Genomic DNA, 21,957 nt, shown 5'->3' on the forward strand with positions numbered 1-21,957 from the left:
AAACTTTTGGCGGTTTACTGCTCCATGGACCTCCCGCTGGAAAGGTGGCGGATGCGGAGTTTCCCACCTGTCCGAAGAACTTGTCCAGGTTTTGATCGGTGACCTCCTTACCCCAGACCGAGAGAATGTCTTCTGGGGCTGGGTCTAAATCCACCGCCTCATTGTGAAAAACCATGGTAACTAAACTGTGGTAAAAACTGACACCTCACAGAAACCCGTTACCTGAAAAAACGCTCCTAGAACCGTCAGGGGTTAATACACCGATTTGTTTATGGTAAACGCTGTTCCAAACCCGCCTCGGAACGATTTTACAGAGGTGAACCCTCAAAGGAAAACTGTCAACACAAAACCGCCAGCGCTAAACCCCCAAAGACCTAACCGAGGGAGACCAAAGGGAAGTCCGCCCATATGTCATCTGCTAGGGTACCTCGTAAACGCGAAACCACGGAGGGTCTGCCATCAGTCCTGTCCGTACCTGCTTGACGTAGGGTAGCCTGTCTGCGTCACCTAGGCCCGTAGCCTAGGGTTTCAGGATCGAACCCTGCCACTTCGTCCCAAAGTTATGTTGAATTATGTATTATTTATTATTTTTATTATTTAATTTACTTCATGTTGCCAACACCCTCTCCTGAACTAGTATAACCAGCAGGCATCGAAAGTCCCCAACACCCCGGGAAATCTCGAGGAGTCTTTGTCCTTTTTCCCACTTTCGGCACCAGGCATAAGCCTGACCCAATCTGTATCCTAGTCCAAGGCTGGCCCCAAGGCTCGCGCCTGACTCAGACCTCATCTGCGCCAAGGCAGGCATCCGGTCCGCTACTCAATGACCCCGGGCATCTGGCAAGGCTGGCCCACTCCTTCCACAACTACTAAGGGGCACAACCCCAGGCATCGAAGTCCTTTACATCCCTTCGAGACTTCGGCATCCCAATCCAATAACAGGCACCAAGCCTAGAACATCAGGCACTTGGCCTCCTCAAGATGGTGCCATAGCTCTTCAGAGCTATCCATCAAGAGCTATACACAAGACAAAGGGACCACTGGCATATGTAGTGTTGATTGAGTTTTGTCCCCAACCCATATGGTGTTACTTATTCTCCCTCGTGCGTATGGGCTCGCACAAGATCATCAAATAAACTGGCCCTCTCGGCCCATTTGTGGAGTCCTGTGAATCATATGCATCTAATGCATTAACAATACCATCATAGTATCATAGGAAATAATCCACGTGCCAACTCTTGCATGTCATCATAAGAACGTTCATCTTTGTTAATTGCAACATTATGAATAATAAGGAATTGCATGCTCATGCATGTCATAGATTTGTACGGAACTATCGCATGCTTCAGTTATACCATCAACATAATTATATTAAAGACAGATCATGACTTCTCATAAATGAACCACATGTCAATAATCCTCATATTATAGCATCATAATTCCTGTGCCACGTTATGCATATCATATCCATCATGAGTATTGAACATTAAATACCTATCATCACTTAGTAAATGAATATGTCAATATATCTTGACATAACATCATAATACCTCTGCATATCGCTACTATCGTATGGATACATTATCGCTATAAGAACCATATGTAAAGCATTATCTTCCTACCATGAAACATTGTAAATATGTTTTCATCAAGTTGTCAATTACTTTTCAATAATCAGTTCGACTTCTTTCTACTAGGTAGTTGATTATTTACACCAATGGTATAATCATCTAAGTACATCATTAAATTTCACATGAGCCTCATCATCTTGAGTCTTAATCTCTCATCATATATTCTTCCTAGTGATAGCATCATTATTTAACTCATCTATCTCAAAATTAAATCCTTTGATTTTACATCCATTTACCCTTTGGCTTACTGATTCCAATACCACTATATGCAATTGCATATAAACATTTTTCATCATGATTTAATTTTATATCATGCTTAATTTACTTGCAAGGATTTGTTAATCCATGTTGACTTATTTAACAATCAACACTTCATCCACAGAAATATTTTCTGATCTCGTCGAGTTCGTAAAGCTCGTATCTCAATACCACTTGATTGCTTTATCATAAATTCAGTTTCATCAAGTTGGGAAAAATACTCTTTCGTATAGTATCATTATTTTAGATTTTGAAACAGTTGGAAGCACTACTACCATCATTGCCCATGAGAAACTTGGAAACGACCTCTTTTAACGTTATGGAAAGTCCTACTCATGAAATAATGAGACAAGTACAATCTCTATTAGTTGACTTTCACTTCTTTTGTCACTATGTACACAATCCTTCTCAAGGTATCCATATAAAATTTATAGCAACATTCCTTCCTATATCTTCCTCGTTTATTATCATTTGGTCATCATGAAACTTCACACCTTCACATTTTAAAATATGTAGATCATCATTATGACCATTACCGATCATGTTTCTAGCTCTACTCATACCTTTAAAAGAATTCTCTTCTTGATAGAACATCCCTTCATTTCCTCCTACCTGATATTCATAGATATATTTTTCTTTTTCTCCCTGTCTTGATTTCCTACTATTCCATGTCTATTGGCTTCAAAAATGGAAGTTTCTTCACTTCATTCTATTTTATTAATTTGACTTGAATTTCTCACCTCCAATCATTGTGGTTTTTCCTCCTCTCCTATAACACTGATATACCTTGGAAATGTTGTTACTATTTCCAACTTGGGTAATACCTGATAAATAAATTCATTAAGATAGCTACCAAGTGTAATCTGCTTATCTTTTCTTGTTTTAAGACATCAACATAATAAAATATCCTTATCATACGTCTTGTTATCCATAATTCATTCATATAGTTAGTCACCTATGAAAAACTTTACAATGTGGCTCTCCCATTGTTATAGATGTTATGCACACAACTTATCTTCTCCAACCATTCTATTTATCATACCTTACAGGTTCCTTAAAATAACCTTCATTATTACCCTGATTTTTCAAGTTCATTAGTTGATTGCCAATATTTTCTTCTTTATGTGCATCATCCTTAGATAGACCTTATAGTGATACCTTTAGAGTACCAAGTCATGATTATACCAACTCTTCCATTATGTTCTAAAATCGGTTGTTTCTTCTTATTGATTTCTTACCCCTGTTGTGATACTTCTTCTCTACGATCCAAGTTGGCCATAATCACATGAACTATCATTAGCAAGTTTCTCCTTTCCATTTCTCTTTAGACATCTTTATTCATTGTATGCAATTAAACTTGAATCACGAAACCTCATGTAACATTATACTCAACATCTAAACTGAAATCCAAGTTTGTACGATTTGCCATTGAGAATATAGTAGTAAATGAGCAGATACATGTAATCTGAATGGCAATGGCAGTGTAAAATTAAATTTATTAGAAGATCATATTGAGAGAGTTGTGTCCTTGCAATAATAGACCATAGAAATGCCAAGCAACTGCTATTGCTAAAGGACAATGAGAAAAACAATCCAACCCAAATAATTAGTGAATAGTATGATCAACATTCAAGGAATGTTATCTCTGTGTTTTTAGATCAGATTGAACAATGAAATAATGAACAGATGCTAGTGAACAATGATCATCTAAAGGTAATAAGATATCAGAGTTTATCCATTGTCAATTGGAACAGATTTCACTATTTTAGAGCACTTTAATTGGTGACAAATTTTAACTTCAATTATCCAAATACTTCAAAAACTATGTTTTAAAATGAACTTGTGGTGAGTGGTTACACCAGCATTAGAGATTTGTTACAAAGAACATGCCAGCAATTAGACATCGTTAATTATGGGTAGATTATCACCATCCAAGATTACAAGATTTTTTCCAATGAATCAATGAGTCATAACAAAACTATATACCTTTAATAAATATAAAATTAATTTCCTAATTAAAATCAGAATCAACAAATAAGTACATACCTATATTATCTTTAATCAATGTCTGCCAGATGACAACAAGGTTTTGGGGACGACTCTCCACCCAACCATAGGCTCAATTGTGCAAGAATTCGCTACAACTGGCCACACCCGAGCCCTCAATCAACGTACTACTACCAGTGACTCTATGTCTTAAAACACCATTCTCCCAAGAGAATGAAAGATAGAATCCCGGAAAGATGGAATGCAAGAATGTCTCTCATCTTCCTCACCATCTATTAAATAGAACAACATTGGAAGGGGAACCACATGCACACACTCCATGTGTCTACATGCAACTTTCTTTTGATTTTTAGCTTTCTTGTTTTATTTCTTTACTTTTCTTTTGATTTTTAGCTTTTCTTGTTTTATTTCCTTCTTTTTGATAGTTTTCTTGTTTTATTTCTATTTATTCTTATTTAGAGTTTTAGGATGGTTATTACTATTTTTATTTTTATTATTTTTATTTATTTTCTTTGTATATTTTTAATATCATTTATTATTTAACATTTATGATTTATTATTTTTATTATTTATTATTAAGTGATTTATTTATTATTTCTATTATTAATTATTAATTATTTTTATTATTTATTATTGTATTATTATTTATTATTTTTATTATTTGTTATTTATTATTAAGGGGAGGGATATTACAGGAGAGCCTTCTGGATTCTCTTGCATTCTGATTAGGTGTTGAATACTATGCATTGGAGCATATTTTTCCTTCCAATGTCTAGCCCACGGAAGATTGAGTTCCTTCAGCCATTTCCACCACAGCTTGGCACCGCAGGCCCTATTGATGGTAGAGGGGTCTAACAGATTTAACCCTCCCAATTGTTTGGGTTTACATAATTTGTTCCATGCCACTAGTGCCCACTTTTTCTTCTCTGCGTTTCCCGACCATAAGAAAGTTCTCTGAATTACCCTCATTTGCTGCAGGACTCCTTTGGGAGCAAGAATTATAGAGAGCAAGTATTGCGGAATAGCTTGCAAGACTACTTTGGTTAAGACTAGTCTACCAACAAAATTGAGGGCCCTGTGGGTCCAATGTTGGCATCTTTTCTCCATGCTAGCTAAGATCTTCTCCCAATGAATTTTTTGCCAGGGTTTATCTGATAGAGGAGCTCCTAGGTACCTAGAGGGCAGGTTGCTTCTCCGGAAGCCTAGAATGGTAGAGAGATTTTTTTGCACTGCTAAATGAGTATTGAAAAAAATATGGTGGATTTAGATAGGTTAACTTCCATACCTGAAGCTTTGCTGAAAAGATTGAGGATCCTTTTATAGCCCAAGGCTTCTTTGACTGTTGGAGTACCATGTAACATTGTGTCATCCACAAATTGTTGGTGAGTGGTCGCTGGGATGGAAGGGAGGGGCTGCAATCCTTTGATACTACCTTTCTCTTTGGCGCTACGAATGAGTCTACTTAATCCTTCCATCAGGATGAAAAAAAGGAAGGGTGATAATGGGTCACCTTGCCTGAGTCCTCGTGAGGGAGAAAATTGATCGGCAGGGGCACCATTTACCAGAATAGAAAATTTAGTAGATTTGATCAGGGCTAGAATCCACATTATCCATTGACTGGAAAAACCGAAAGACTTTAAAATTGCTTCAAGGTAATTCCAACTGACTTTATCATACGCCTTTGATAAGTCAAGTTGCATCATCATACCCGCAATTTTCCTGGAGTGAAGTGTATGAATCATTTCTTGAGCTAGTAAAATGTTGTCCAAAATTTGTCTCCCTTAAACATATCCCGATTGTTCTTCAGAGATGAGGCCCGGAAGAATAGGTTTCATCCTATTAGCTATGACTTTAGAGATAATTTTATATATAACATTGCACAAAGCAATAGGCCGAAATTTGGCCGGGGTATTGACCTCCTCTTCTTTTGGTATCAGGGTGAGGAAAGTAGAATTTAGGGACTTGAGGATTGAGGTAGAATGCCGAGAGTCTTCCACCACTTCCCAGACCTCTGTTTTAACAATGTCCCATCAAGCCTTGTAGAAGTTGATGGTAAACCCAGCAGGCCCAGGAGCTTTATCATTTAGCATGCCCTTCACCGCTTCTTCCACCTATTCCAAAGAAATTTCTCGAGTTAGTGCTAGGTTTTTCTCATTGGTGATTGTCTTGGGAATGGATTGGATAAGTTCCTCAATTGCTTCTGTCCTGTCCACCTCTGGCTCTTTAGCTATGCTGCTGAAATGTGTAGTTAGCAGGGTCGAAACTTCTTGATGTGTCAGAAGAATGGCTCCCTGTTCATTTTTAAGATTGAGGATTTTGTCTCCTCCCCTGTGGTCCATTGCTGATCTATGGAAGAATTTTGTATTATGCTCCCCTTCCTTGAGCCACTGAATCCGAGACTTTTGTTTCCAAAGGGTCTCCTCTTGTTGGCAACGAAGCTACCATTGTTGCATTAGCATTTTTTCTTTGTTTTTTGTTTCTGGGTTAATGTCTCCAGTGATCCAACCTTTGTGTATCTGCACCAATTGCTCCTGTAATTTGGCTTTTTCTTTGAATATGTTCCCAAAAACTGTTTCATTCCATATGTTGATTTTGTTCTTGATATATCTCAGTTTTCCTTGTAATCTGTACATTTCGGTGCCTCTGATGTCCACCGGTTCATACCACCATTTTTCAATAAGTTGAATGAAATCTGGATGAGTGAGCCATAATTTCTCAAATCTAAATGGCTTGTTTCTTGGAGTTCCATGGATAGCCGCATTCAGAGAAATGGGCCAATGGGTTGATCCTCCACTTGGGAGCATTTCTGATTCTACTATAACTCCCTCCATGAGAATGCTTTCGGAGATTAGAAATCTGTCTAGTTGAGAAGAAATTTGTCTTTCCCCTCCCCTTCTGTTATTCCAAGTGTAAGTTCCACTCTTGGGGTGAACATCCACAAGGTTAGCAGAATTGATGAACTCTGAGAAGGCTTCAGAATATTTGTTGAGTTTCCTTATCCCTCCTTTTTTTTCCATTAATGTAGTTATCATATTGAAATCTCCTCCTATGACTACCTTCGCTCTGGGATATCTTAGCTTCAGATTTAGTAGAGTTCTCAGAAAGAGAAACTTCTCTTCTAGCTTCTGATGCTTGTAGACATTAGTACATAGATAGGTTTCTGAATTTCCTATCATCTGAGCTTCTATGGCTATGAAGGATGTGGTAGCTTTAGAGGAGAGTATTTTGATAACTCGCAAATCCCACATGGTAATTAAACCTCCCTCCCATCCATGGCTAGCGATTTCCATGTATTGCATATGTGTACCTAATTTTTTGCTTACATTCTGAATAGTGCTACATGTACATTTGGTTTCTTGCACAAATATAATGTCTGGATTTTCCTTTTGGACCTTCTTCTTTAAAATTCATTGTTCTAATTGGCTATTAAGCCCTCTAGCATTCCAAGAGATAACTTTCATTTTAAAACAATTTTTAGTAGTTAAGAGAAAAAGCTTCTAGCACTTTCATCTTACCAGAGTTTGAGAGAATTTGTCCCAATTCCTGCAGTGCCTCATTATTTGTTCTGCGCCCTCTCTTTTTCCTTTGTTTGGAGCTTGTGGAGGTTTGAAGTAGACCTTTTGTTCGGTGTCCCATTCCTTTTGCTACGCTCAGGTTCTTGCTTTGCCTCTCGATTTCTGCTCTCTGTCTTGCTATTAGTATCTCATTGATTCTCCTCACTTCCTCTTTTGGTATGTGCTCCATCCCCTTCTTTTTCCAGTGTTCCACCATGTCTGGTAAATTAACTCCTTCTTACTCTAGTATGTCATTAAGCTCCATCTCATCACTTCCGATGTCACTTATGAGAATTTCTGAGTCTTCATCTACCCCTTCTGTAGTCTCTTGATTCTGTAGTGTGATATTTAGAGGATTTTCCTCCATTGTTTTGGTTTCAATCTCTGTTGTAGTTTTGTTTGCTTCAGCGGTATTTTGTTCCTTGTTATTGTCCTCTGATTCTGTCTCAGTTTCCAATACTTCGAAAGCATTACTAGTATTACCTTGTGATTCCTACTTTGGTTTGACGTTTCCTATTTGCTCTTTGTCTCGCTCTTGGTCGAGTAAAGATCTCCCTGTTCTTTTTTGCTCTATCTACGTTAAGGTTTTCTGCTGGTATATTTAATGGACACTCTCTGATTAAATGTCCATGCTCATGACATTTTCTACAGCGGAATGGGATTTGCTCATAATCTATGGCTTGGAAATAGTCCTCATCCCTGTATTCTAGCCACAGTCCCTCATGCAATGCTCCTGACACATCCATTTCCACAGAGATTCGGGCACATGAGGTGTATCTTCTCCGCAGAGTATCTTTTGAAGCTTTGACGAAGGTTCCTAATTTGTCACCTATCTGTTTCAGAGCAGCATATCCCCAGTAGTCTATTGGCAGGGAGAAAAGGCGTATCCAGACTAGCACTTGCTTGAAGGTCTCTTTTTTTGGCACAAAAGTGGGCTTCCACGGCCGAATGTATAGGCCCGTTGAAGCGAAGAAGTAAGGTCTGCCATCAAATATTCTATCCTTATCCTCTAGATTTGAAAAAACAATAGTGAAAAAACCTTTGGCTCCTAACTGCAGTTTTACATCACCTTTGGGTTTCCATTGCGGCTTTATCCATTGGCACAACGCTCTTTCTGTTGGCCAGAGTCCCATGAACTTGCAGATTATTGCATGTTCGGTCATGTGATCTCGGTAGGCTTGAATCTCTGGATCTGTTACTACCACTCTTAGGGTTTCTACCGCCTTAGGTTTACATGGGCCTTGAGTCTTTTAGCCATTGAATGCTTCCACTTTATCTTCTTGTTCCTTGTTCTCTTTATTTAGGACCCCTTCTTCTTCTTCTGTTTGCTTCTTTCTTTGTTTGTTTTCCTGGTCAGGATGCGCTTGCGTGGCCTTCTCCCTGCCTGTGTTTTCTGTTTGGCCACCATCCTCCTTTCCTTTCAGCTTTTGATTATGGTGTTCCTCCTTACCCTCATATCTCTTCCTTCCCTTGTTGGTTTCATCCTCTTTCTGTGAGCTTTCATATCCAATTATTTGCACACCTTCCTGTGCTGTCTGTCTGTGCATCATTACATGCTTATATGATGGGGTCCCTATGGACCCCTCATTTTCCATCTGTCAAGTCAAGATCTATCCTCTTCTGAATAGCTCTGCCACTCTGACCCTGTTCTTTTCTAGTTTCGAACCCTAGATCTGAAGAATTTGTATGCTGTAAACCCTCGTTTTCACTAGCTCGCGCTTCTCCCATTTTAAAATATTAAAATATTAATAATTTATTATTATTATTATTATTATTCTATTTTTAATTTATTAAATTAAAGTTCATTTATTATATTTATTTTTTTACATAAGAAGTGATATTGAAATTAGAAAATTTTACTAAAAAAATGCATATATGTAAGGAATATATTATTATTATTATTATTATTTAATTCTAAGGTATCAATTTCACTGCTAAGTTTTAGGAAGGCATACATTCTCTACCCTTTCTGGTTTTAAACTTGTGATTTCTTAGGAGGAAACACATGCTCTTAACCATTAGGCCCATTAGGCCCACTCAAAATATATAGATTTAATGAGAACATACATTCATCCGCTTAAAACTAATTACAACAATCATGACAAGATTTCCATGGTAGAAGTGAGAAAGTTTTTTCAAAGCATAGGTTTATAGTTTACCCTAGGAATATAATTTATGCTTTGTTGTAGAAAGAAAATATTATGTTTAATCATGGGAAGCTTTGATGCTATGTTGAATTTATAACAAAATTATTTATTCAACCGAAGAACTAATTTATAACAAAATGATTTATTTAAATTAAGAAATAAATAAAGAGGGTGATATTTGGATCCAGATATGTGTTATGGCTTTGATGACATAGTAAGGAGGGCTTAAACATCATAAATTAAAGTAGTTTTTTTTTGTTTGTTTTTGTTTTTTTGTATATTTTATATTATTCTTAAAATAATGATATTTTTTTAGTCTTTTCGTTAATATATTTATGATTTAGCGAATTATTTTGAGGTTCAAAAAAATGTGATTTAAAAGTATTATAATTCTCAATATTAGTGGGCATGACATTTGGTCTAGGGCACATCAACTTTTAATATGTTTGGATTTTAGTTTTCTCTCATTTACTTTTGAGTTTTGAATCTAAATTGTCATACAAAATGACACCCTTTAAACCCAACCATGTTAACAGGATATGACAAATTTGATTGATTTTGAACTAATAATAAGCATCCAAAATGTGCAAGTCCCTTTATTATGAGAAATAAAATTATTGCTAAAGTCTAGAAATCAAGGATAATCTATATTTTTAAGATAATAATAATTATACATTCCAATTTTTTCCTTTTTAATTCTTTTTTTTTTTTTTTTAAATTAAGTTGGTGGGATGTCAGTAGCACAATATGTTGTTCCAGTAGCATAATCCTTGGAGAAAGGGTTTCGTTGGTAAGACAAATTGTGTTCATGAATAAGTTAAAAAGGTGGAAAATGGCATCTAAGGGATATCAACCACCTTGGTTGTGCTACTTGACCATTGACATTTGTGACATTTGTGGGTAAGGCTAGAAGATTTCCAAATTAAAGTATCAATGCTAATAATATTAAAATATCTATGATATTTGACTATGATTATTGTTTACAATGATTACTCATTGTTGATTATATTTTACAATGTTTGATTATAATTTACCATGGTTGATAATTGTTTATTGTTTGATCATAGTTGAGTATTTTTACCATGGTTGACCATGCTTGAATATAGTTTACTATGTTTTACTAAAGATGAACATGTTGGACTATAGAAAAAAAATGGTTGATTATAGTTTACCATGTTTAACTATAGAAAAATATGATTGGTTATAGTTGACCATGTTTGACTATGGTTGACTTTGGTTGACCATGGATGACTCTAGTTAACAATTATTTTTCATGTTTAAATGTGTGTAACCATTTCTCATTATTTTTAACGATCTTGGACCACGATTAACTATAATTGAGTATAGTTTGACCATGGGTGACCAAGGTATAGTATTCTTGGACATGGTTGATTATGGTTCACTATGTTTAGCCAAATTTTGTCATGTTTGACTATTATTAAGACTGTTTCACTAAGGTTTCTCATGTTTGACCAAAGTTGGATTTTAATGACCATGGCTTACTATGGCTAGAAATAGTTGAACATATTTGATTATGGCTAATCAAGGTTGAAGATGGTTGATTTGTTTAACCATGTTTGATTATTGTTGACCATGATTTCTTATTATTGAATTTGATTGACCATGGTTGATAATATAATTATGTCATATTGTGATACTGAGAGGTTGATAATATGGTTCTATTGCATCATGACTTCATCAAGGGTTACGTTGTGTTCTTACATGCTTAAAGGGTTATGTTAGATTTTATCATTCCTTAATACTTATATCATGTCGAGACATTAAACTTAGATGGATTATGTCTATTTCAGATATTCCTAATGGTTATGTTGCATTGTAACTTTTATCAATGGTTATGTTGTACTACAACATTCTTCATTGATTATGACGCACCATGACATCCTCAATGGTTATTTTACAATGTGAGAATCGTCAACTATTATGTCACATTATATCATTTATTAATGGTTATGTGACATTTTGATGCTCGATAATATTTTTTATATTATGACACAGTTTTTCTGGCTTCTCTAAATCATTGGTCCATACTTTTCTTTGATATTTGATTTCACTCTCCAGGATCAATGCTCATATTCATGATTGTGCCCCGAAAGAAAGATCCCTAATGGTGTGTTCACCTTAATGCCTTGGTCTTGCAAGTTACTAAGCAGTCTCTTCCCCTTTGTGGTCTTCTAAATTACCATCCCCGATTTATAAATATATCAACCATAAGCCCACTCAAGGTACTCTTTGTTTTCTCGTTTCTTCTGGCATTTAAGCATTCATTAATTAGGTAGCCCTAAGTGAGGTGCTACTGATTTTAAATATACAGTGCAGGAAGGTTGCAAGCTCCATAAGATATTTGAGTCCAAGTTGGTTTGATAGTCTGGGAATCCAATGAGAAGTCAAACCAGCCCAAATAGCTAGCTTAATCCAGTAGTCTCAGTGACTTTACGAATATTATTTTATTTAATGAGAGAAATGACGATATTTAAGCTCGCATCTAGATATATTTCTTTCAGCCTAAAGATATAGCTGGATAGAGGTGTGGTCCAAATGTGGATAGCTAATAATATAGGATAAGGGGTCAGGCTCACTCACAGCAAGTTTCAAAATGTTAAGACCTCTATATTTTCCCACATTGTGCATTATGTACATTCGACAGACTTACACTAATTTGATGATAAGAATTATCTCGGATTTTGTAGTAAATGGTAAAAACTCCTCTATGCAAGAGTATCTATGGTTTAAAGATAAAAGAAATGGCCACAACTAGATTCAATAGAGTTCTTGTAGAAGATCTTCATCTTGAAAAATATAAGTTTGACCTATAACTTCCCACTAAGAATGAAATCAAGAAAGTCAAGCATTCATCGAAGATCTACTCATACGCTAAAAAAATCAAACTAATAGGTATCACATAGGTAACTACATAATATGTATTCATGAAATATCAAGAGATGGATGGGATTAATTTGGTGACACAATCTCTCTCACTATATGACCACACAGACAACACAAATTTTTATAACAAAACTAAGTCAATGATATGACTCTTGTGAATGAAACAATCTTCTTTTCATCAATGTTTTATTTAATAAGGGGATGGACTTTCAGTTGAGCTATTATGAGTGCTTCTGTCGTAATATCTCACTCTACACCACCATTTATACCCTGCTTCATCGGAATCAGAATACACATATGACATGTACAAACATAAAGCATGTTATATTCTTTAATAATATATATTTACAAATAAATTACACAAAATTTACTCATGCTTCCTCTCTCAAGCTTTGTCTCGCTCTACTTCTGAGACATTGAACCCCAACTTCTAATTGTACATAAAGACATAGTTCCTATATCTAGGAAATATCTTAACAAACTCGACATTGTTTAGACATATATCCAAAAAGTATAGACACATAACTATACACTTGTTACTTTGTTAAAGTCTTATTTGGCAAAAATACTAGCTCACCAAAAAAATCTAACCACCCAAATTTTTCTAGAACCCGGACACTTGTATTGACATAAAATTTCCTAATTTTATTTTATGTAATTTACAATTGATGGAATTCCTTCCTCTTTGAAGGACTTCACGACCCTCTTGGTTCTAGATAAAAATGGATTGGCTAGTGTTGATGCTTCTACATCAGACTCCCCAAGTTGAAAATTTTCATGACCTCTTCGTCATGTGTTTTCAGTTTGTTCAATCATCCTCGATCACATATATAATGATGTTGTTATCCGCATATATAGTTGTATTGTTGTTCCATTATTTATCTCAATCTTCCCAGATCCCAAACTTGATTATGCTTTACCCCATATGACTTGTTGTGGTAAACATACACAGATAGTTGTATTCTTCTATTGGTTGTCCTTCTCTTTAACATCTTTCTTATCGGCATGCACATCCTATTAATCTCATCATCCAACTCTGCCCTCAATTGAAATTTTGTTTGCTTTCCCTCTCACCATTAGGATTTTCTAATAGAAGCTTTCTTTTGAATGCTTTAACATTCTTCAACAAGCTAACCGGAGCTTTTGAAAGCAAAAAATAGTTGTAAGTGAAAGTTTAAAACATTTGGTAAATTATTGAGATTTTGGAAAGAGAATATTTTGAAAATCTTCATTAAACCATTAAAGATTTTAAAATAAAAACATATTTTGAATGTACTTGATGAAATAAAATAAGCTTCCAAAATGTATTTTGAATAAAAAAAAATTATCTTTCAATAAAAAGAGAATTAAAAAAATATATATGTATTTTGAATAAACAAATATAAAGTTATTAATAATTATAGGTTTAAAGCCTTTTCTTTTAATAATATTTTTATTTTATTTTTTTAAATAATATTTTTTTTATCAATTTGGTTTAAAATGCTATAATTTTTTTTCATGATAAATCTAAATTCTGTAAAATCTAAATGCCATTTTTTTTAAATTAAAAACACTAAATCTATTTATTCACTCCAAAACACAAACAACTTAACGTCACCCTTCATACTTTAGTGCCGGTGGTTATTTCTCGCCATCAAGGCAGCCATGCATGACCACATACAAACAATATTGATTTAATCAATTTTCATTATAAGAAATTTAACCTTTTGGGAGTTTCCTTCATGATGAGCGGGGACTTTGACTAGAGAAACATGATAACTAATAAGGATTTCCTCTATAATTTTACACTGTTTCACCGTCTTGCAGCCCATACTCAGTTGTATTACATATATAATAATGCAAGGTTGTGATCGCGTACACACGAGTTTGACGGTGCACGTTTCCTATACCTTATTTGAGTTGAAGCATTGAACGTCATATAAATGCTTAGCAGACACTGTAATTGGAACCACAAGCACTAACAGGCTCCGAACGACACTCCATCGAATTTATACAGCAACCTCTGCAAATTGTAAAAATGGCTTGCATTGTAGCAGGGAATTCTCCCTCGGTCTTCGTCTTCTGCAGATCCCACTTTTTGGTGGACAAGTGCCCTAAGCCTTGTTGGAAGAATCACCGCACCTCTATAGAATCCATAATTTCCACCCTAGGGATCTTAGTTATTGTTTGTTACGTTTACCAATACCTGCGGGTTTTGGTGTAACGAAAAACCTCCACATGGTATTAGAGCTTGGACCCAGGTTCGATTCCCCCGAGTTGCATTTGAGGGGGGGTGTTGGAAGAATCACCGCACCTCTATAAAATCTGTAATTTCCACTCTAGGGATCCTAGTTACTGGGTTATAGTGTTTTCCAACACCTGTGGGATTTGGTGTAATGGCAAACCTCCACATGGTATCAGAGCTTGGACCCAGGTTCGATTCCCCTGAGTTGCATTTGGGGGGGGGGGGGTGTCGGAAGAATCACTGCACCTCTATAGAATCCATAATTTCCACCCTGGCGATCCTAGTTACTATTTGTTACGTTTACCAATACCTGTGGGTTTTGGTGTAACGACAAACCTCCACAAGCCTCTGCACAAGAGGCAACGCTCACTGATGCTAGATGTTCAACTCCATTTTCCGACCCTCAACGCGCCGAGCTTGGCTGTGGAGCAGTCGATGGAGGTTAATATGGAGGGTTTTCATTATGTGGTTTTGTGCAAAAAGGGTAAGCAAGAATTCATGGAAGATACCCACAAGGCCATTGTCAGTGTTCTTGGCAATTCCAAACAGGGCCTTTTTGGCGTCTTTGATGGTCATAGCGGTCAGAAAGTTGCAGCTTTCGCTGCCGAAAATATTGGGCAGAATATTCTGAAAGAAATGCTCAGAATGAAAAATGAAACAGAGGACATTATTGAACAGGTTGTTAGAGATGGGTACTTAACAATAGATGGAGAATTTTTGAAGCAAGAGGTTGGTAGCGGTACAACTTGTGTAACTACTCTAATTATAAATGGTAACTTAGTATTTTCCAATGTTGGGGATTGCCGAGCAGTTATTAGCAGAGATGGTGCTTCAGAAGCCCTTACATGTGATCTTCGAGCTGGAAGGGGGACGAGTGACAATGGATAGAGAATTTGAATGGAATTGTGGACCTTTGCCACGGAGTTTGGCGAGTTTCAGGGATCCCTGGTAGTATCTGGGGTAATAGGCGATTCACACATGAAAGAATGGATAACAACTGAAGCAGACACTAGAAAGATGGAAATAACATCTGATTGCGAGTTTTTATTTTTGGCATCAGATGGGTTGTGGGATAAAGTTAGTAATCAAGAAGCAGTGGATATCGTCAGGCCTTTCTGTGTTCAGAAGCAACTTAATTTGACAACCATTAGGAGGCGGCCCCATCGCTACTTGTAAAAAGCTTGTAGAGTTAGCGATAACCAGAAAATCTAGGGACGATGTGAGTGTGATGATAGTACAACTCCCACATTTTTGCATAAAAAGGAATTCCATAGTGAAGTGAAGTGGCAGTATTGTCAAAGGATTCTTGAGTAACAACCATTTAACCTAACCTGGTTGTTGCCCTTTAAAAAGACCACACATTATATTGTTGATTATCAAGCAGTGGGAACGGGGCCTTGAGTCTTTCGTCTTTTTTCTGTAAAAAATGATACATCGACATTCACGCTTCAATACAGCACTGCAGATCATTCCATTTTAATTTTTAAACTAGCATAATCATATCTACCAATATGGTTGATATATGCCGATAGGGGTATATAAAGCATATATATAATCACATATTTCAATGTAATTGATATACTGGAATAGAATTATATCAACCACATTAATAATTATTATGGATATGTAAGATTATTAATAATTATATAAATAACTATATAGGATTATTAATAACTATATAAATTTTAACAACCAGATTATTTATATATATTACTGTATAAATATTATAATAATTATATAAATTCCTAATATATATTAATTAATAATAAGAATATCTCATAATAATGTTATATTATCCTTATGTTATTTAAATAATCTAATAATATAAAACTATAAAAAAAAAGTAATAACAAGTATATTGTATAATTATATTGTTTGCTCAATCTTTCTCCAGAGAATCATGGAGAAAGATTGAGCAAATCCAGAAGCGGTTTATAACTTATAACCTGAAAATTAAAAGTAATACACTCTACCCTATTCTCCTTATAGAAGCAGGTCTTTCTCCTATTGAGAGCCTAGCTATGATTAGGTTTCTGCTATACAAGCACAAACTCAATAACATAAACGATCATAGAGAAGTCTAGCTTTAAATTCCAGCCAAAACCACCTAAGGCTCAATCAGGGGTTGAATAAAGACACAAGGGCCTGGTTAAACTATTGGGAGATCAACGAGAATGATGCATTGCAAAACATAAATAACATTAAAGATATTGTTACTTCTAAGTTCAAAGAAAAAATGTGGTGTGAAAAAGATTTAGCAGCTAAAAGAAAACTAAGTTATTATAAGAAGGTCATCAACCCCACCCTAGAAGATCAAAAGTATCTCTCTATTTTAACTAGCTCACAGAAAAAAAATAAAATAAATAACATAAATAAATAAATAAATAAATAAATTAATTAATAAATATAGTAAAGATTAGAACGAATTCTCATGAGCTCCATAGTGAAACAGGTCGTTGGGAAGTTCCTAAAATGCCATAGATGGAAAGGATCTGCCATATATGTGAGAATAGGAACATCGAGGATGAAAACCACTTTCTCTTAGAGTGCCTCGCGTATATCCACATTAGATCTCAGTTTCACAATCTTTGTTACAATACTAACCTTCCTAGCCTTTTACAATGTCAAAATTATAGTGAGCTCAGGAGGCTTCTCTCCAAGCTTTTTGAGCATAGGAATAAAATCTTGAATCAAAATAAATAATTTGTTTCTTTAGGTCTGTTAGACCAATGTTTGGTCTCAGCGGATGTTAACCACCACCACCACCATCATCATCATCAATAATAATAATAATATTTGATTATAATATTATATTATTATTATAATATAGAAATATAATTACTATATTATCATAATAATATAATCACTATTATTATAATATTATTAGGAGTTTATATTATTATTATTATAATATTTATATAGTTATTAATAATATTCAATTATAATGTTATATTATTATTATAATATACAAATATAACTATTATTATAAGAATAATATAATCAATATTATTATAATATAGCCCCAAGGGTTAGCCCAACTGGTCAAGTTAGTGCCTCACCATTCGAGAGGTCACAAGGTCAATTCTCCCCGAATAACCTTGGGGTCACGTCTATGATGGTCGAGGGGCAGGATCCTAGAGATCAGCTCTAGTCTTTACATGGACGTAGCCGACATGCACTGACCACAGGTGTCCGCGAACCACACAGACTAATATATATATATATATATATATATATATATATATATATATATATATATATAAGAACAATAAAGACCAATTATTTATTATTTATGATAATTAATAACTATATAAATAATAGCAACTATATTCTTATATAATTATTATATTAATATTATTATAAACCTAAACTCATAATAATATTAGTATTATTAATTATTATTATTATTATTATTATTAGGCTTGATTAATTTTCATATTTATCTTAGGGTTTGTATAAATAGGGTTAATTATTATTAGTATCTAGGATTATTAATAACTATATAAATATTATCAAACAGATTTAGGATTATTAATAACTAATAAAGTTATATGGCTCCGATTTAATGTAAGTCCCCGGTTGAAAGGCTCAAGGCCTAAAGAAATGCTGCCGATAGGATTAGTGGGCCATAACCACAGGCCTCAAGATCGATATTCTTTTAAGGAAATGGATTTTGGTTAACCCCCAAGATCTCTTTTCATCAAAAACCTAAGATAAACAAAAGGGACTAATATTATAAACTCGAAGAAATAATAAACCCTATGGTGTAATATTATAAAACCAAGGAATTATTGAACCCAACGGATAAATATTAAAAACCTAAGGGATCAAGAAGTGCAAGGGATTGATATTACAAATACAAGAGATTAATAAAGATGACCACGATTGATATTATAAACCCAAGTTAATAATAAACCCAAAGGATTAATACTAAAACCCCAAGGGATTATGAACCTAAGGAAATAATATTAAACCCAATAGACTAATATTATAAACCCAACATTGGTAAACCCTAATATAAATATTAGAAAGACTAAAATAAACATGGTTTATTTCCATGGTGAGACAATCCTTGTCACGATGTGACATTCAACCATGGTTGACCATGGTTGTATATGATTAACAATGGTTGACCATGATCAATATTATAAACCTAAGGGAATAATAAACCCAAGGGATTGATATTATAAACCTAAAGGAATAATAAAACTAAGGGATCAATACTAAAACCCCAAGGGTTTATGAACCCAAGGAAATAATATTAAACCCATGGGACTAATATTATAAACCCAACATTGTTAAACCCAAATATAAACACTACAAACATTAAAACAAACATGGTTTATTTTCATGGTGAGTCAATATTTGTCAAAATGCAACATTCAACCAAGGGACTAATATTATAAAACCAACATTGGTAAACCCAAATATAAATACTACAAATACTAAAATAAACATGGTTTATTTTGATGCTGAGAAAATTCTTGTCACAATGCGACATTCAACCATGGTTGACGATGTTTGGCTATGATTGACAATGGTTTACCATGATTTATATTATCAACCAAAGGGAATAATAAACCCAAGGGATTATGAAGGCAAGGGAATAATATTAAACCCATGGGACTAATATTATAAACTTCACATCGAGTAAAGGCAAATATCAATACTACAAACACTAATTATAAACCCAAATGAATAATAAACCGAAGGGAGTAATACTAAAACCCCAAGGGAATATGAACCCAAGGGAACAATATTAAGCCCAAGGGACTAATATTATAAACTCAATATTCATAAACACAAATATAAATTGTTGAATTGAGACTTCTATGATCCATAACAGCTATAAGAAGAGCTTCGGTGTAAATCACATATAGAAAGACCTTTGTCGACGCGTTTTGAACCAACTACTGTGGTTCATCGCAAGGACAAGTTGAAAGACAAAGGTCTTTCTATATGTGATTTACGCCGAAGCTCTTCTTATATCAAATATAAATATTACAAACACTAAATTAAACATGTTTTATTTCCATGGTGAGACAATCTTTGTAAAAATGTGACATTCAAGCATGGGACTAATATTATAAACCCAAAATTGGTAAACCCAAATATAAATACTACAAACACTAAAATTAACACGGCTTATTTTGATGGTGAGACAATTCTTGTCACAATGCGACATTCAACCATGATTGACCATGTTTGGCTATGATTGACAATGGTTTACAATGATTGATATTATAAACCAAAGGCAATAATGAACCCAAGGGATTGATATTATAAACCCAAATGAACAATAAACCCAAGGGATTAATACTAAAACCCCAATGGACAATAAACCCAAGGGTTTAATACTAAAATCCCAAGGGATTATGAACCCAATGGAATAATATTAAACCGGAGGGCCTAATACTATAGACCCAACAATCGTAAACCCAAATGTAAATACTACAAACATCAAAATAAACATCATTTATTTTCATGGTTAGAAATTCTTTGTGACAATGTGACATTCAAGCATGGTTTACCATGGTTGGCTATGATTGACAATGGTTTACCATGATCGATATTATAAACCTAAGGGAATAATAAACCCAAGGGATTAATATGAGAAACCGAAAGGAATAATAAAACAAAGGGATTAGTACTAAAACCCCAAGGGGTTATGAACCCAAGGGAATAATATTAAACCCATGGGACTAATATTATAAACTTCACATCGAGTAAAGGCAAATATCAATACTACAAACACTAATTATAAACCCAAATGAATAATAAACCGAAGGGAGTAATACTAAAACCCCAAGGGAATATGAACCCAAGGGAACAATATTAAGCCCAAGGGACTAATATTATAAACCCAATATTCATAAACCCAAATATAAATATTACAAACACTAAATTAAACATGTTTTATTTTCATGGTGAGACAATCTTTGTCAAAATGTGACATTCAAGCATGGGACTAATATTATAAACCCAACATTGGTAAACCCGAATATAAATACTACAAACACTAAAGTTAACATGGTTTATTTTGATGGTGAGACAATTCTTGTCATAATGCGACATTCAACCATGATTGACCATGTTTGGCTATGATTGACAATGGTTTACAATGATTGATATTATAAACCAAAGGGAATAATGAACCCAAGGGATTGATATTATAAACCCAAATGAACAATAAACCCAAGGGATTAAGACTAAAACCCTAATGAATAATAAACCCAAGGGATTAATACTAAAAGCCCAAGGGATTAAGACTAAAACCCTAATGAATAATAAACCCAAGGGATTAATACTAAAAGCCCAAGGGATTATGAACCCAATGGAATAATATTAAACCAAAGGGCCTAATAGTGATGATGATGATGATGGTGATGGTTAATGTCCACTGAGACCAAATTGGTCTATCGGACTTATAATTTTCTTAGTTTCTAATTCTCTGGCTCCTCGTCTTTCTTGGCGAGATTGGTGTTGTAGCTTTCTTTTTTTTTCTCTACGGTCTTCCAACTTTCTTTATCTTGCATCTCTTTCATCTCTTCTGATTCTTGGGACATTGGTGTCTTAGCTTCGTGATCCACTGTGTTCGTCTTTTTGAAGATAGTCAGAGAAGAAGTTTGGTCTAGGAGATCTGCATCGCTGTTAAATGAAGATTTATTTTGTGCGGTATTCGAGTCCTCATAACTGTTGATGCTTGAGGAGTTGTCGAGTTCACTCTTTTGTTGTTGGGCAGGGCTTTCCCCCTGCTTGTCTTGAAAGATGTTTCTATCTTGCCTGATTTCTTGTGATTCATAGTTTTCTCGAGAGTATTCCTCTTTGAGGACAGTGTGGTATTCTCTATGTGCTCCTTCCCACCATGTACATCTGTGGTGATTTTTTTTTCTAGCATAATTTTTCTAGGAGGCTTTTGGGCAATTTTTGGCTAGGTGGCCTGTATCAAAGTAGGATCGACACCTGAAGAGGACACTTTCATAATCGAGTTTCTGATTCCACACATAGTATTTACTTGTTAGATGTATTTCAGCTGGGAATCCGGCACTGAAGTCCATTTCCACACAGATGCGTGCATAGGTGGTTCTAGCATATTCCTCTGTTTCTGGGCACCTGCAGTAAAATTGTCCAATTGCATTTCCAATGGCTTTTAGCGAAGAGAAATTCCAGAGATGCAAGGGTAGGTTTGGCAGTCTCACCCAAACTGGTGCTGTGGTTATGACTGTTGTTGA

General features: G+C 34.9%; 1 pseudogene; it reads left to right on the forward strand.

Moving 5' to 3' along the window:
- Nucleotides 1-15,097: 15,097 nt before the first annotated feature.
- On the forward strand, nt 15,098-15,613 carry LOC149211690 (putative protein phosphatase 2C 2 pseudogene; annotated as a pseudogene).
- The last annotated feature ends 6,344 nt before the right edge of the window (nt 15,614-21,957 follow it).

This window comes from Pinus tabuliformis, chromosome 1_1 (genome assembly GCF_031772625.1).
Source record: "Pinus tabuliformis cultivar Carrire ecotype Pingquan chromosome 1_1, CPIR1, whole genome shotgun sequence".
NCBI lineage: Eukaryota > Viridiplantae > Streptophyta > Pinopsida > Pinales > Pinaceae > Pinus > Pinus tabuliformis.